Below are 16421 nucleotides of genomic sequence, written 5' to 3' on the forward strand. Positions count from 1 at the left end.
TTTATGTGCTAACTTAAAAGATTACAGAAAAAAATACACGATTTAGCTCAAATTATATATATCTCATTTACAAAACATGCCTAGAAAAATACCCATGTTCTTTTCTAACTATATAATGCAACATATTAGCAAAAATATATGTCATTAAATAGAATTAGCTGAATTCAAAATAAGGGAACTCTAATGAAGATGAGATTTGTTAATTAAAAGCAATACAATATTTAGAAAAGAAAAAAAGTGAGGGACTGAAACACCCCATTCTGTTTCAACCATCTTCATATTCCAGTTAAAGCTATCTTCATTATGAACTTTCTTAACAAATAGAATGTCTTTATTGGGTATTTAACTGCTCCATATAATTGTTTCCAAGTGAAAAGAAGGATAAATCATATATTCCTTTTGACTCCCTTTTGTGATATAATGTGGGCTTTATATTTTGTCAAAGCTGAACATATTCGGTAATAACTAGATTATTCCAATAAAATGTATTTTAAAGGAATTAGAAAACCTCTAAGTGAACATGTCAGGTTGTGCATTGCTAGCACAAAAGGAAATCTGATGTGGATTCTCAGTCTTTATTACTCAAAGCATCCAGTAGATGGAAGCCTTTCCCTTTTAAAACTTAAAGCTGCTTCAAAAGCATGCATGCAGTCGGATTTGCTATTCCCTCGGTGGATAAAACAGCTGCTCTCCTAACAGCATATCAGAAAGACCACAATTTGCGTGATTTGTAAGTGGTTTGAAAATTGTATTATTAAAGTCAAGTTGTTTTGACCCCCATGAGGTGAATGAGAATGGGAAGAATAAACTGATTGATTCCTGAAGCTAGTCTCTTGGTGGCTGCTTGGGTTTGTTTGTCTTCTTGCATTAGTGTCCACATTCCTGTTGTCCTTTTTCAGTGATAAATTTCCCAGGCTAGTGATTACATCTCTTTCCGTCCATTATTGTTCGTTGGAAGGAAGCCCCCAATGAGCAGAGAAGGACATTCTAAATCAGATCCTCCTGGAATGAGCAAAGGAAAGTAGCCCAGGGTTTTTCCAGAGGGTAACACTAAAGTGCACAGAATGTTTCCTCCTTGTCCCTATATATAGCTCTATCTTTTTATCTTGGGCCTGTCCTCTTTATCTTCTTGCCAGTCTTAAGTATTATTTCTGTGAACATCCATAGATTATATTTATTCTTCCCTGTCCAGGAAATGAATGACTGTATTCTAAATGACTGATCAGATTTAATAATCGAGATTAATTAAATCACTATCAGAATGGTTATTTAGCCCATTGTCTTTTTGAAAGATAATTAAAACAAAGGTAGTTAAAAAAATAAAAATCTGGGCTTGCAGCATTTCAAAGCACAGTATAAGCTGGATTTTTTTGTTAATTCAAACCTCAATATGGAATCAACACTCAGGGAAGCCATACTTTCAACTGCAAAAGGGGCAGCTGAATGATGTTTCCATGTGTTTACAAGTCGTAACTAATGAAACAATTATGTGCAATGACAACCTCTGCTGGTATAGCTAGGGTACTTGAAATCAACTTTACATACTTGCCATCGAATTACATCATAATTAGGTATGTAAGGGTTCTCCCACCCTTTTTTTCCTTACTCAATTCTGAAGTTCATAGTTCAGCTTTCATTTAGAGCCTTCTCTCTGGTAATGGCTTCTAATTCTTCCAACTGCTCATCAGTTTTCCTTGTACTAAACAAGAACCATCAGCTCACATTTCATTGAAAACTCATTTAACTGTCTCTCCATATGCTTTTAAGGACAAAAAAGCAATTATGCTTAATTAAGATTTGAAAAACAACTACTATAACTTCTCTAAATTAATAATTTGTAAGTATTCCTTCTTCAACAAAGGGGAATCTGGGTAAAGAATTTGTATGTTTGCCTAATATTAGGAATTCACCCTATATCTCAGTGGCTCTCAGCAATACAGATAATAAAATCATATTATCAATTTGCAAAATGGAGGTTTCAGACTCCCAGTCACAATCTCATTCCTATACTGCACAAGAGTGAAGAAAGAAGGAAGCCGGGAAAGGAAGAAGGGTGGGAGTAAAGACAGTACTTTGTGTTATAATTGGTGAACTGTCTCAGTTGACAAGTCTGAAGGAAGAATTCACAAAAGCCTTTGAGGAGTTGTAGCAAATTTTAAACATAACGTTACCCTCACATCTTAAAACCAAAAAATGGCACTTGGATGCATGAAATCTTAAATAAAACAAAGCAAAATATAAACAAAACCCACAGAGCTCTGACTATTTTTGTTATTGTTCACACTCGGTAAGAATCCTTAAAAGTCCTTAAAACACTACTCCTTCCACACGTGTAAGCCGCTATTATAAGGCCAAGGGAAGACTTGTGCCCAACATGGGAAAAGGTTTGCTGTTACTATTCTGCAATCAAAACCTGTTTCATGTCTTTTGACTTAACAATTATGTAAGTAAAGGCAATGTAAAAAATAGTGGAAACATGGGATGCTATTTTAAAAACAGGTCTGATTTTTATACAAGATCTTTTGAGGGCAAAATGTCCAAAGTCCAGTGATGAAATTATCTGTTCTATCCCTTACTGTTTACATGGTCCAAAAAGATATATTGTTTGTTGAAGACATCATTTGTCTTAGCAGATTGAAAGTCTGAACTAGACAGCTCTCAAGGTTTTGAATTTGAATTTAAAATTATCTTCAAGGTTTTGAATGATCAAGACATGGACAGACAGAATCAAAGATGAAGGGAACAGAAAAATCCTCGTGCCATCATGATTCAAGCCTCAATGTAAACAGTGAGTACATATGTATAACACAACCTCGGTTTTGTTATAACATTTTTTGTATTTGATTTGGTAATTAGCACAACTAAATTTAATGTATTTTTTTCTTTTTAAATAGTGTTTCCTCATACTGTACCAGATGTCTTAATCTCAGCATCTGGAATAAATGAAAGTTTACCATAAAATGTATAAACACCAAGCAAATATTTTTGCACACGATTCTTTTTATAACTTTTCATTACTCTAATTGACTTTGATGTTAAAGTACTTAAAATATTTTGACTTTTTTAAACCAAAATTTTAGGTATCTTAGCTCGTAGGAATAATGTCCTTTGAAAAGTGTTCTAAAAATTTTTGACAGTATTAATGATTACATAAAAAATCGAGTTTATTTTTTAACTTATTTTAAAATTATATTGAAAAGGAAAACAAGTAAATGGAGCTTATACAATTTTCATGATTTAAGTATATCTGTAAAAGGAATTTTTTTTTCAAACACAGAACAATGTATGCACACTATGAAAACTCAAATATGCTGAAAGGGAAGAAGAATAAAACGTAATAATCACAGACAATTTCCCTACCCCAAAATAAGCATAGTTAACATTTTATTATCTTACTTTTTATTTTGTATTTTTCAGCTAGCTGAAAATATACTGTATTTTGTGTTCACTTTTTTTTATATTTTACCTTATTTTCTAAGAAATTTCTTAATAAAATACACCTTGTAAATATTTCAATGGCTGTTTTAGTTGATTGGTCCCCTATTGTCGACTGTTACATTTTATCCTTGTGCAAGTATTATTACAAATGACATTGGGATGAAGGCATTTGTACATAGATATCTGAATGCAAACTTATTTCTTAACAGGGCTCCAGGGACCAGAAATCTGTTTTCTACCACCTTTAGTTGTTAGGAAACATTTGCAGCCACACAAATCAATCAGTACATCAGGGGGATTATAGGATTCCTCCATATGCTCAGGTCTTGATCTCTTTGGATTATAACCCTGAGCAAATTCCATTTCTCTCTTGAACTAGACAAATATCAAATTAACGTAACAATAAAATCTCACTCAATTTAGTGAATTTTGGAGGCTGAATTAAACCATTTTTTTCTTTACAAATCCAGGTAACTTCTTTACAGTCAGAAAAAAAAAGACTAATTTTTTATGAAGCCATTAAGCTTTAGAATCTTCAAAGCTTTCTGTACTATTCATTGAAAAGTAGCCTTCTATATTTCCCATTCTTGATGAGAGCATCTCTTCTTCTCTAATATGTTGTAATAACTTACTGAATATCAGTTTAGGCAATGAATTTCCATTTTACTTATGTATTTGTCTATGTCAGGTATAAGTGGTTAAACTTCTATTCTTAAACTTTGGAAAGTTGTGTATGAAACGGATTAATAGATTGTTCATTCTTATTTACCTAAATAGAGGATAGGTGAGTATTTTTATATACATGTTGACTTACCTCCTGATCATAATGACTCCAAAAGATTAATGTTTCTATGGGAAATTAAGATTTAATTAAAGCAAAGCAAAACAAAACAAAACAAAAAAACCTTAAGGCCTTGTTTTCTAAGTTTTCCCTACTCAGAATCAGAATATAGGTGCAAACCAGGCAAGATGAGTTTCTTCATTGGTGAAAATGAAAATGCCTGCACTTGTTACCATCAGATATGATTTCTATATAATTATGCAGTTTCTGTCCCCTCTGCCCTCCTCAAGGAATTTCCTTTTGCTATTGTTTCCTCTTATTCCTGAATCATCAATTACTCTCCCTCTAGGCAGGATTCTCCTTATGAATTCATAACATCCTCTTGTATTTCATATTTAAAAAATAATCAAACCTACATTTAATAACGACATATACTTTTCCTGCTACATGGTCACCCTCTGCTTTCTGTCACACACACTCAAAAACTACTTGAAACATTTGTTTATAATAGTGATTCTCAATGCTGGCAGCAATATTAGAATTATCTGGAAACTCATTAACAATACTCCAGCTTCAAAAATACTTTCAAGCTCATCCCTCTACTTCTGGTATGGGATAAGGCACTGGAAATTCTCTAAAATTCCACAGGTGGATCTAGGGTTGAGGTACACTAGCCTATGTTGTCATTTTCCATTTTCACACTTCCTGTTCTGCCTTCAATCTCCATCAACACCACTCCATCGACACTTCACTAAGCAAAGTCACCAATGGCTTCCACGTAACCTGATCTCATAGCCACTTCTTTGTCTTCATCTTACCTTCTCAGCAACATTTCACACAAGTGCCTACTCCCTACTTTCCAGCTTATCTTTTCTTGGCTTCTGTAACACCAAACTCTTTTGGTGTTCTTTCATTACACCCATCCTTGGCTCTCTCTGCTGGTGCCTCCTCTTAGTTGGCCTTCTAAATGTTATGCCTTGAGACTCAACTCTGAGATTGTTTTGTTTCAATGGAAACTTTCTCCCTAGGGCATCTTATTTAGTCCAGTGAATTTAAATACAAATTAAGTATAATCCAAACAAACAAACAAACAAACAAAAAACAACTTGGTGTCTTCTCAAAGCCTCCACCAGAACGATACTTTACAGTTCTGGAACACAATGGTGCCTTTACTGATGACTTGTGATTTGAAGCTAGCAAAATCTGAAGGAAGTCAAGGAGAGTGGTACCCCAGAAGAATCTTGTTGCCCCTTAATATATCTTACTGGTTACCAAAAAGTTAAGAATTTCGGAGGATGTCATACTAAGGTTGTAATTACAACAGTCAACATTTACTGAGAGTTTCCTCAGTCCCAGGCTTGTTCCTGTAACTGTATGATACAGATGTTAAGTTCATTTTAGTAAAGAGAAAACTGAGCCAGATAAATCAATTACCTGTGTACCATCCAATAACAAGGCAATGGCATAAACAGCATTAAGAGATGACATATCTGACTCCAGGAGCTGTGGCTCCCCATCTCTGCATTAGGTCAACTCCACCCATCTCCCTGCCTGTACATCATTTCTCTGAAGTTAAAACCCTTTACGTTTTACTCTACAAATAATGAAGGTAATATAGGGAGAAATTTGTCTAGATATTCTCCATTAAAAAAGGTTTTTATTCATCCTTTTCTTGGGGTTGCGCCACTGTCCAATGAGCGCATAGTGAGGGCGGTGCTGCTAACCCTAAACAACACACTCGCATCAACTACAGCTCTGCTTCACGTTGGGAAAATTTTTGGAAAAAATGAAAAGCCTTTTTTAAAAAAACAAAAAATAAAAAGGTTTTCATGTCACAGAAGTGGCGCCCATGGTTCTTTGGGAAACATAGGCCTACATCTGGTCAGCCACACCTCCGCAGAAGGATTTGCTGCCACCTCTGCTGGCAGAGGTTTCTATTCTGTAGTCAGCTTTGTCTGAGCCATACTGGCCTTTGCACTGCCTAATCTCTCATAAGAAGCTCAGAATGAGAAGGCCAATCCTATTGTTATTTTATTTCATACTCTTTAAATGGTAATAAGTAATGAAATGTTACATAAGATTAAAGAGCAATGCTGACCTTGGGCTTCAGAATGTAAACTGTGTTCTCACAAATTGCTGGAAATGCCAGCTAGGGTTTTCAGTAATGCTTTCTGACTTCTCAGGTAGGAACATAACCTGCTCTATGTAACTAATGGCTAACAAAATTATGCTTTCTACCACTTGGTCTACTTCTGGACCATTTGCTCATATCAAATTCTTTTTACTTTTCTAATCTTTCTTTTCTTGGGATTTTTTTTTCACTTTTAGGAACTGAATCTAGAGAGAGGATTGATAGAGGTATCAATTTTTCCACAAAGATAAGGGCTCTTAACATCTTGAACTCCCTTGTTCCCTGGTAGTTATTTTTAGAATGATTTGCTTATGTTTTATCACTTATGTTTTCTCTCTTCATTTATGGCTTACATCTCAGCTGTTTTATAACCAGAAACTCTCCACACAGCATAAAGTGAATTCTATTTTTACCCCATTATATAATTTCAATTTGTTTAAAAAGGAGTTTATTTAACTAAAATAAATGAACACAAAAAGAAAGCAGCAATGAAACTCCTTCATTTCACAGTGTCCAATATGGTCTAAGGGAGAGTATTACATGGTATTTCTTCTTTTACATTATTCATAATCCAGTCTGATCAGTCTATGTGCTCACCTTAAAGGTCTGATAGTTTGTTGGAGTCCCTGTACCTTAAGTAACATCTAGAATTGACTTATTTGATCATCTGATTAAAACTTGGACTTGCTTTTTTGTGTAACTATACTCTCCTCCTTCCCTCTTCTCTGCTGATCTCTTTCCACACAGGAATCATAGTTGTACTCCAACTCTGTTTCTATCCATCTTACAGAGGAATTCTTCCCATGGTGCAACAAATCCTGCTCACTTGACAGATAACCTCAGTTCTCACCTAAGAATTATCACCTGATTAACACTGCTCAGAATTTGTGACATATATAACACATTTTAGAAATTAATGCTCACTTGGAGCAGATCTGAATTTAACAGTTTAACTCATTGCACTTGAGATCTCAGTCTAAAAGAGATGTCAATTGGTTTACTCAATCTTGTTACGAGGTTCTGGTTGTTTCCATCACATTCTTCTTTAGACATGACTTATGTCTGAGGCTGTGCTATATATGAGCGACAAGATGCTCATGATTAAATATATGCTAATTACATATATAGCAAGCAACATGTACACCCTTATATTTATAGACTATTACATACATGTAATGCATACATATATACAATATATTTTCTAAACTATATATTTTAGACAAAGATATAGAACTTTGAAAACTTTTGAAAAGACAGGAATATTTTATTTTAAATGTAAATATCTGAATATCAGATTATGACTGTCTGCATCTGGGATATTTATTAGGAGTAAGGAAGAAGAAAAAGAAGAGAATAACTTTGGCTATGATATGACACCAAATCCTTCCTAATAGCTTTGGCATAAATCAATGTAAATGATGTATATGCACACAATCAGAAAAAAATTTAACATATTATTAAGATTAATTACAGGAACACATCAACAGGCTTTAGTTCTCATCAATGACATTTATTTCTTAAGTACTCTACTGGAAGGGATGAAAGTCTTTGATGATCGTCAATAGCACTGACTTCACACTAATGGCCTGAGGTCTAGGTCTCTTCACTAGGCTGATATTGGGTCAGGTTTCTGTGGAGGAAAATAACTCATTACTCTTCATATTGAAGACATCCTTCAGAAAATTTGGCTGCTAAGGGAGATTTCCTTTTACAGAGATAGTTCCTCTTATGCAGTAAGTAAGACTCGTTTAGTCAGTTAATCAATCTAATTACATTTATTGAATATCTAACAGGAAAGAATGCAGACAATGGAAACCTAAGTCGATGACTGTTTCCACTTGCTCTGAATAAAGCTAGTGGAGAGACATTTCATTACTTTAGTCAAGTCTCAATCGATCTATAGGATGATCTTGTCATGGAAGTTCGCCTTACTTTATGAAATAGACATACTGTTTGCAAATTAAATCTTAATTTTATTGGGAAAACTTACCCTTTCAAACAATTTTGGGATGAATCATAACAATGCACAGATGAAATTATGGGAACTCTTTGTAATAACAATAGCACATTCTAGCATAAAGTCCAAGTTTTTCATTCTCTATATTTTAAAAATATTGACAATTTATAAATAGAACACAACTATATTTTTCGTTTTGTCTTTGATGGTGGTGTAGCTGTGTTTCTCTGGTTGACTTAAATTGAAGGGTATGCTTGAGAATTACTTATATGAACATCATTTATATTCAACAATTGATCGTGACCTGCTTAGGGAAAAAACATCTATTCTTGTAAACCCAGAGACTAGAGTTGTAGCATACTTGAGGGTTTCAGCAAATAGAATAAAAAGATAAATAAAGCCTCTGTGAAGTTAGTGAGTTTGCTCATTTGAAAAGAAAAGAGCAGAATGGGAAAATAACCCCAACTAGGTGGGATTCTAATTTTCATGTGAAAATTAAATGCTAAACTAGTTTGTCTAGTAGGTGCTAAATTGGCACTTACATTTTTGCAAAAAAACATAAGAATGTAAATGTATATAAAAAGTGAAGGATAACTGCCTGGCGTGGTGGCTAATGCCTATAATCCCAGCACTTTGGGAGGCCGAGGCGGGCGGATAACTTGAGGTCAGGTATTCGAGACTAGCCAGGCCAACATGGCGTAACCCCGTCTCTACTAAAAATATAAAAATTATTGAATAGGAGTGGTGAGAGAGGGAATCCTTGTCTAGTGCCAGTTTTCAAAGGAAATACTTCCAGTTTTTGCCCATTCAGTATGATATTGGCTGTGGGTTTGTCATAAATAGCTCTTATTATTTTGAGATAAGTTCCATCAATACCTAGTTTATTGAGGGTTTTTAGCATAAAGCGCTGTTGAATTTTGTCGAAGGACTTTTCTGCATCTATTGAGATAATCATGTGGTTTTTGTATTTGGTTCTGTTTATGTGATGGATTACATTTATAGATTTGCATATGTTGAACCAGCCTTGCATCCCCGGGATAAAGCCTACGTGATCGTGATGGATAAACTTTTTGATGTGCTGTTGCATTTGGTTTGCCAGTATTTTATTTCTGCATCGATGTTCCTCATGGATACTGGCCTGAAGTTTTCTTTTTTAGTTTTACCTCTATCAGGTTTTGGTATCAGGATGATGCTGGTCTCATAAAATGAGTTAGGAAGGATCTCCTCTTTTTTTAATTGTTTGGAATAGTTTCAGAAGGAATGGTACCAGCTCCTCTTTATATGCCTGGTAGAATTCCACTGTGAACCCATATGGACCTGGACTTTTTTTGGTTGGTAGGCTATTAATTGCTGCCTCAACTTCAGCCCTTGTTATTGGTCCATTCAGGCAAGAAAAAGAAAGAAAGGTATTCAGTTAGGAAAAGAGGAAGTCAAATTGTCTCTATTTGCAGATGACAGGATGGTATATTTAGAAGACCCCATCATCTCAGCCCAAAATCTCCTTAAGCTGATAAGCAACTTCAGCAAAGTCTCAGCATACAATATGAATGTGCAGAAATCACAAGCATTCCCATACACCAATAACAGACTAACAGAGAACCAAATCATGAGCCAACCCCCATTCACAATAGCTATAAAGAGAATAAAATATCTAGGAATATAACTAACAAAGGATGTAAAGGACCTCTTCAAGGAGAACTACAAACCACTGCTCAAGGAAATAAGAGAGGACACAAACAGATAGAAGAACATTCCATGCTCATGGTTAGGAAGAATCAGTATCATGAAAATGGCCATACTGCCCAAAGTAATTTACAGATTCAACACAATCCCCATCAAGCTACCAATGATCTTTTTCACAGAACTGGAAAAAAACTACTTTAACTTCATACGGAACAAAAAGACCCCACATAGCCAAGACAATCCTAAGCAAAAAGAATAAAACTGGAGGCATCACCTACCAGACTTCAAACTATACTACAAGGCTACAGTCATCAAAACAGCATGGTACTGGTACCGAAACAGAGATATAGACCAGTTGAACAGATCAGAGGCCTCAGAAGCAAACTCACACATCTACAACCATCTGATCTTTGACAAACCTGACAAAAACAAGCAATGGGGAAAGGATTCCCTGTTTAATAAATGGTGTTGGGAAAACTGGCTAGCCATGTGCAGAAAACAGAAACTGGACCCCTTCCTTACGCCGTACACTAAAATTAACTCCAGATGGATTAAAGATTTAAACATAAGATATAACACCATAAAAACTCCAGAAGAAAACCTGGGCAATATCATTCAGGACATAGGCACAGGCAAGGACTTCATGACTAAAACACCCAAAAGGAATGGCGACAAAAGCCAAAATAGACAAATGAGATCTAATTAAACTTAAGAGTTTCTGCACAGCAAAAGAAACAATCATTAAACTGGCAACCAACAGAATGGGAAAAAAATGTTTGCAATCTACCCATCTGACAAAGGGCTAATATCCAGAATTAACAAAGAACTAAAGCAGATTTAAAAGAAAAAAACAAAAGTGGGTGAAGGATATGAACACTTTTCAAAAGACGACATTTATGAGGCCAAGAAACATATGAAAAAATGCTCATCATCACCAGTCATTAGAGAAATACAAATCAGAACCATATTGAGATACCATCTCACGCCAGTTAGAATGGCGATCATTAAAAAATCTGGAGACAACAGATGCTGGAGAGGATGTGGAGAAATAGGAACATTTTATACTGTTGGTGGGAGTGTAAATTAGTTCAACCATTGTGAAAGACAGTGTGGCAATTCCTCAAAGATCTAGAAATAGAAATTCCATTTGACCCAGCAATCACATTACTGGGTATATATCCAAAGGATTATAAATTGTTCTATTATAAAGACACATGCACACATAAGTTCATTGCAGCACTGTTTACAATAGCAAAGACCTGGAACCAACCCAAATGCCCAACAATGACAGACTGGACAAAGAAAATGTGGCACATATACAAGGTGGAATACTGCGCAGCCATAAAAAATGATGAGTTCGTGTCCTTTGTAGGGACATGGATGAATCTGGAAACCATCATTCTCAGCAAACTGACACAAGAACAGAAAACCAAACACCCCATGTTCTCACTCATAGGTGGGTGTTGAACAACGGGAACACATGGGTGCAGGCAGGGGAACATCACATACCAGGGTCTGATGGGGGCTGGGGTGTAGGGGAGGGATAGCGGGGTGTGGGTACGTTGGGGAGGGATAACACTGGGAGAAATGCCTGATGTAGGTGACGGGGGAATGGAGACAGCAAACTACCATGGCATGTGTGTACCTATGCAACAATCCTGCAAGATCTTCACATGTACCCCAGAAATTAAAGAACAATAAAAAAAAATTAGCCAGGTGTAGTGGAGGCACTTGTAATCTCAGCTACTCAGGAGGCTGAGGTAAGGGAATCACTCAAACCGGGGGAAGAGAGGTTGTGGTGAGCTGAGATTGCACCACTGCACTCCAGCCTGGGCAAGAGAGCAAGACTCTGTCTCCCCTAGAAGTAAGTAATTAAGTAAATAAATAAATAAATAAAAAGGTGAAGGGTAACAATACTCTATAGAAAGGTCTGATTTCATTCTCACTGATATCCTAAGAAAGAAGTTTTTCTAAGGATATTAACTTGCTACACTTTCTAACTGCCATCACACTGTTCTCAGTCTTGATAGAATTCACTGGAGTCCAGATATTCTCCCCTGAACTTAGAAAGCCAGTTTTCCATAATCATCAAATTTTGATTATTTCCTACAGGATAAGTGATATTATACAATATGTTAATGCCTTATACAGTTAGGTTAAATGTATTCTTGCTAACAGAGAGGTTGCACTGATTACACTCCCAAAAGTGAGGTTAATTTTAAATTAAGTTTCTATTTTAACTCCATGAGATAAAATTAAAAATAACCTTTCTATAAATAACTGTAAGACTTGTAAATTATTTCCTTGTCTCAATACCATATAGCTTGCCTACAAATAGAAATTACGATTTAAATTCTATAAGGATAATACAACAGTATCTTCTCTCTGGTCAATATAACATACTTCTTATTTTATTCCATTCAATATATAACCTGTGTGATTTTTAGTTTATTCAATTTGTAATTCAAGGATGGATTTTCAGTGTTCTTAACATCAAAAAATAATCATTGAAAGGTATATGAGGGAGACTTTCACTTTTTAGACCTCCTAGATAGTTTAATCTCATGGCTATACAGAGTTTGAGATGTCTATGCTGACCTACTGAGCAGGTCTCAAATATGATTCTTTTGTAGATATGATAAAGCACTTGGGTGATATTTTCAGATGAATAAAGACATTGCCTTCAAGACACAATTGCATAAACATGATGTGGAAGGCACAGGTCTGGGGAGTCACTTCAACATTTCTATTTAACTCCAATCTTTATCTTTTATATTTATTCCAAAAGAGCTTCACATAAAAACTCCCTACAGATAAAGAATTTGCCCATATTTACATTTCAGGCTATAAACATAACCATTTCATCATTCTGCTCTTTGCTTTTTTTCAAATTTTGGAGTGTGGTTTAATTTTCTTTCATCACTATAATGGGTCAGAGTGCGCAGAACAGTGATTGCAAAAAATTGCATTTTTAAGAAAAGGTCATGCAATTAGCTGATGGATAGATGGAGACAACTATGACGGATAGAATCCTCACTGCCCCCCTGCCCCCGCAGAAATCCATAGAATAAGTGATCAGAACATTTATCCTCCACACCTCCAACCCTACACACACACACACACACACACACACACACACACACACACACAAGTTAAATGCTGTAGACATAATTCAGAGTACTGCTCTGAAAAGGTTAGAAGCAAGCCAAGGCTTGAGAACATCTAAGCCATACTGGGAAGGCGGGGAGGATGAAGAAGTAGTGATTCAAACTTGGGTAAGCTGATTAGACAGGCACACATCTGGCTTGGTTTTTTAAGCCAACAAAGGTAATGTAGTGTGAGAAAAAGTCAGAAAAACAATGGATTCTGAAAATAAATCTTGGAGGTCAGTAAAATTAAATGAGAAAAAACAAAAGTTTTCAATGTACTTAAGCTTAGAAAATATTACTATTATTGGGTTAAAGTAAATGAGAAAGCAAAACAGTAGAGGGCAATGAAACTTTAAAAGCTATGTAAGGAATTTGATACCTCAAAAATAAACTGACATTTTCATTGGTGATTTAAGTCTGTTACAATGAATATTCACTTAATGACTTTAATACTTTAAAGGGCTTGAAAGTTTGACCTACACTAATTATTGAGCCATATAGTATCTTCACTCATAAAAATGAATGTGGGGAGAAAGAATTTCTTCCTTAATGCAATAGCCACGTACAGGCAATACTTTCGAGGTGATTCATGCATTGCTAATAGGAGTTACCCAAAACTTAGTGCATAAAATAATGACCAGTTTATTTTAGCTCACAATTCTGTAAGTCAACAATTTGGCTGGGCTTAGCTGGGCTTTATTTTTTCTTCTTCTATATCAAGTTTTCTCTTGCATTTGGGAAGAGCTTTTGAGTTGGTGGGGGTTGGCTAATTTAATATGACTGACTAGAAAGACTGGGATGAATGGGACCCCTCTGCACATGGTCTCTCTCTCACCTGCCAATAGGTTAAATTAGCTTGCTCATATGGTAAACATTCTGAGGGAAAGAGAGAGAGAGAAAAGGAAAGGGGGAGGGAGAGATGAAAGGAGAGAGGGAGGGAGAGAGATGAAAGGAGAGAAGGAGGGAGAGGGGGAGAGACAGACAGATGAAATATACAAATCCTCAGTTTGAGCAGCAAATTTTACTCTATTTCACTCTATGTCATGTATGTCAGAAAAGCAAGTAATAAGACTAGTCCAGATTCAAGAAGTAGGAAACTAGACAGACTCACTTCTTGATAAGAAGTTAGGGTGCGGGTGGGGGTAGAATTTGTGATTTTTTTTTGCACTTTCTGAAAATATGTTAGAATAGAAACTTCTAAGGACCATTCCAATTCTTAATGCCTATTCTTTTGTGAAAATAGGGTGTCACCAGTTCCTGTGGACACTCTTGTTTACCTACCTTCATTGCCAACTTTACTCCTTTTTTCTTTACTCCTCTATTTCTGTAGCTTAGTACTGATTCCATGGTACTGAGCTTAGTAGTAGCAGGATCTCTTACCTAGAACTGTGAGCATACTGAATCAAGTACAGCAGTCAAGGGCTAGTTACTTTGAGAGGTGAGTTATATTAGTTTTCCAAATAAGGTTTAGAAAGAGTGCCAGAAGCTAAACTATGAAGTCTTAGAAAAGCCAGAACTAGAATTCAAGCATGAGGAATCACTGCCCAAGGCTGAGGCGAATAATGTTGACTTAGAAAGCTGGGTCAAGCTTATTAGAATGATACAGGCCTGGTTTTTGACATTCAAAGGTCTAGAAATTAAGTGGATATGATTCTTTTACTGGACAGTATGGAATCACACAATAGTAATAGGCAGCATCTGTTAAGTACTCACTATGTGACAGAAATGGGCTAAGTGCTTTACACTTAATCTAAAGGCAATCCTACTAGATAGACACTATTTTTAGTTTTATATAAGAGGGATTTGAGGATTAGCGAGTACACTGTATTACAGCAAAATGATAAAGTTTACACAACCAGCAAGCAGTAGAGCTAGGATTTCAATTCAGGACAGTCTGATTCCAAATATTCTGCTTTAAACCACAAAATCATAAGATCACTCATAAGGTTATGGCTGAAAGAAATATTATAGACTAGTTACATTTTAGAAAGTCTATAACTTAGTTATATATTTAGACAGTATCAGAAATGGAACTATAGTCTAATTTAGATTATGCATATACCAATCTTGAAGGAAGTGTTCATGCTGTATATGTTTATAAACCGTATATGGATACATCAGTATAAAAATTATTCTACAAATATTCTCCTATGCTTTGTAATAACAGTAGTGTTGATCATATTCTGCTCAATAAAATCTTTATAAACATAACAAATACCAGACAAAAACAAATAAGGTGATCTTCTGGGTGTTTAGCCTGAAAAATATGCAGGGAAATTATGCTATCTGTGCAAGATCACTCTGCTTTCTTCCCCATCAGTCACTCCATGCTCCATTTGTTTTACATAACCCATCTTTCCAAATTGTGCTTTGTATATGCCATTTGTTTTCAAATTTTCTAGGCTTTTCATCAACCCCAACTTCATCCCACTTTCCCATGCTTCTAAAATATGATTCATTTTTATAATCCCAAATCAAATCCCTCAACTCTTCTTGGCTGGATTAATCTCAGCCTTCCTTCTCTGAATTCTTGTAGAGGACTTAGATTGCCTGAGAGCTATCATGGTGCCACATTTAACTGAGTTCCTTGAAAACAGGCGCTTTGCTTTCTATTTCTTTTAAGGTCGAGGACACAGTATGCTACTTGCTGGAAAATACGTGCTCAATAAATATTTATTGAATAGTCACATTCATGACAATAGACTTTTATGAGACATCATCCACACGTAGGTACTTGGTTGCAAATTTGCATCACTGTAAAAACAAGCGTAAGCCATCTGAGGAATAATTCCAGTGGAAAAACAAAAGCATACTCTTATTTGGGAATATTTTTTGGTTTTCTGCCAAAGCAGTATCCTATATTGGGATAAGACAGTCTGTGGTACCTCCGGCACCTTTCTCTCCCACCTGGTTTTTCCAAACCTTTAAGGTCTATTTAAGAAAGAAATTGGACAAAGAATTGCCTATTCCTTAATATTTCAGGAACGTGAATGGTTGGACTTCTTTGTTTTTGAGATGGAGTCTCCCTCTGTTGCCAGGCTGGGGTACAGTGGCGCAATCTCGGCTCACTGCAATCTCCACCTTCTGGGTTCAAGTGATTCTCCTGCCTCAAGCCTCCCAAGTAGCTAGTACTACAGGCACACACCACCACGCCCAGCTAATTTTTTGTATTTTAGTAGATGGAGTTTCACCATGTTGGCCAGGATGGTGTCGATCTCTTGACCTTGGGATTCAGCCTCCCAAAGTGCTGGACTTACAGGCATGAGCCATTGCACCCAGCCC

The 16421-nt window shown here is 35.8% G+C and overlaps 1 protein-coding gene and 1 non-coding gene across 7 annotated transcripts in view; one reads left to right on the plus strand and one right to left on the minus strand.

Moving 5' to 3' along the window:
* GALNT13 (polypeptide N-acetylgalactosaminyltransferase 13) overlaps positions 1 to 16421 on the minus strand; it is a 598306-nt gene that overhangs the window by 77367 nt on the left and 504518 nt on the right. The window lies entirely within an intron of this gene.
* LOC135277131 (U4atac minor spliceosomal RNA) lies at positions 5880 to 6004 on the plus strand. The gene has a single exon (XR_010344730.1). It is a non-coding gene; the product is annotated as a U4atac minor spliceosomal RNA (small nuclear RNA).

The sequence above is a fragment of the Aotus nancymaae genome, unplaced genomic scaffold (assembly GCF_030222135.1).
Source record: "Aotus nancymaae isolate 86718 unplaced genomic scaffold, 86718_ANA_hifiasm-v0.15.2.pri h1tg000029l, whole genome shotgun sequence".
NCBI classification, from domain to species: domain Eukaryota; kingdom Metazoa; phylum Chordata; class Mammalia; order Primates; family Aotidae; genus Aotus; species Aotus nancymaae.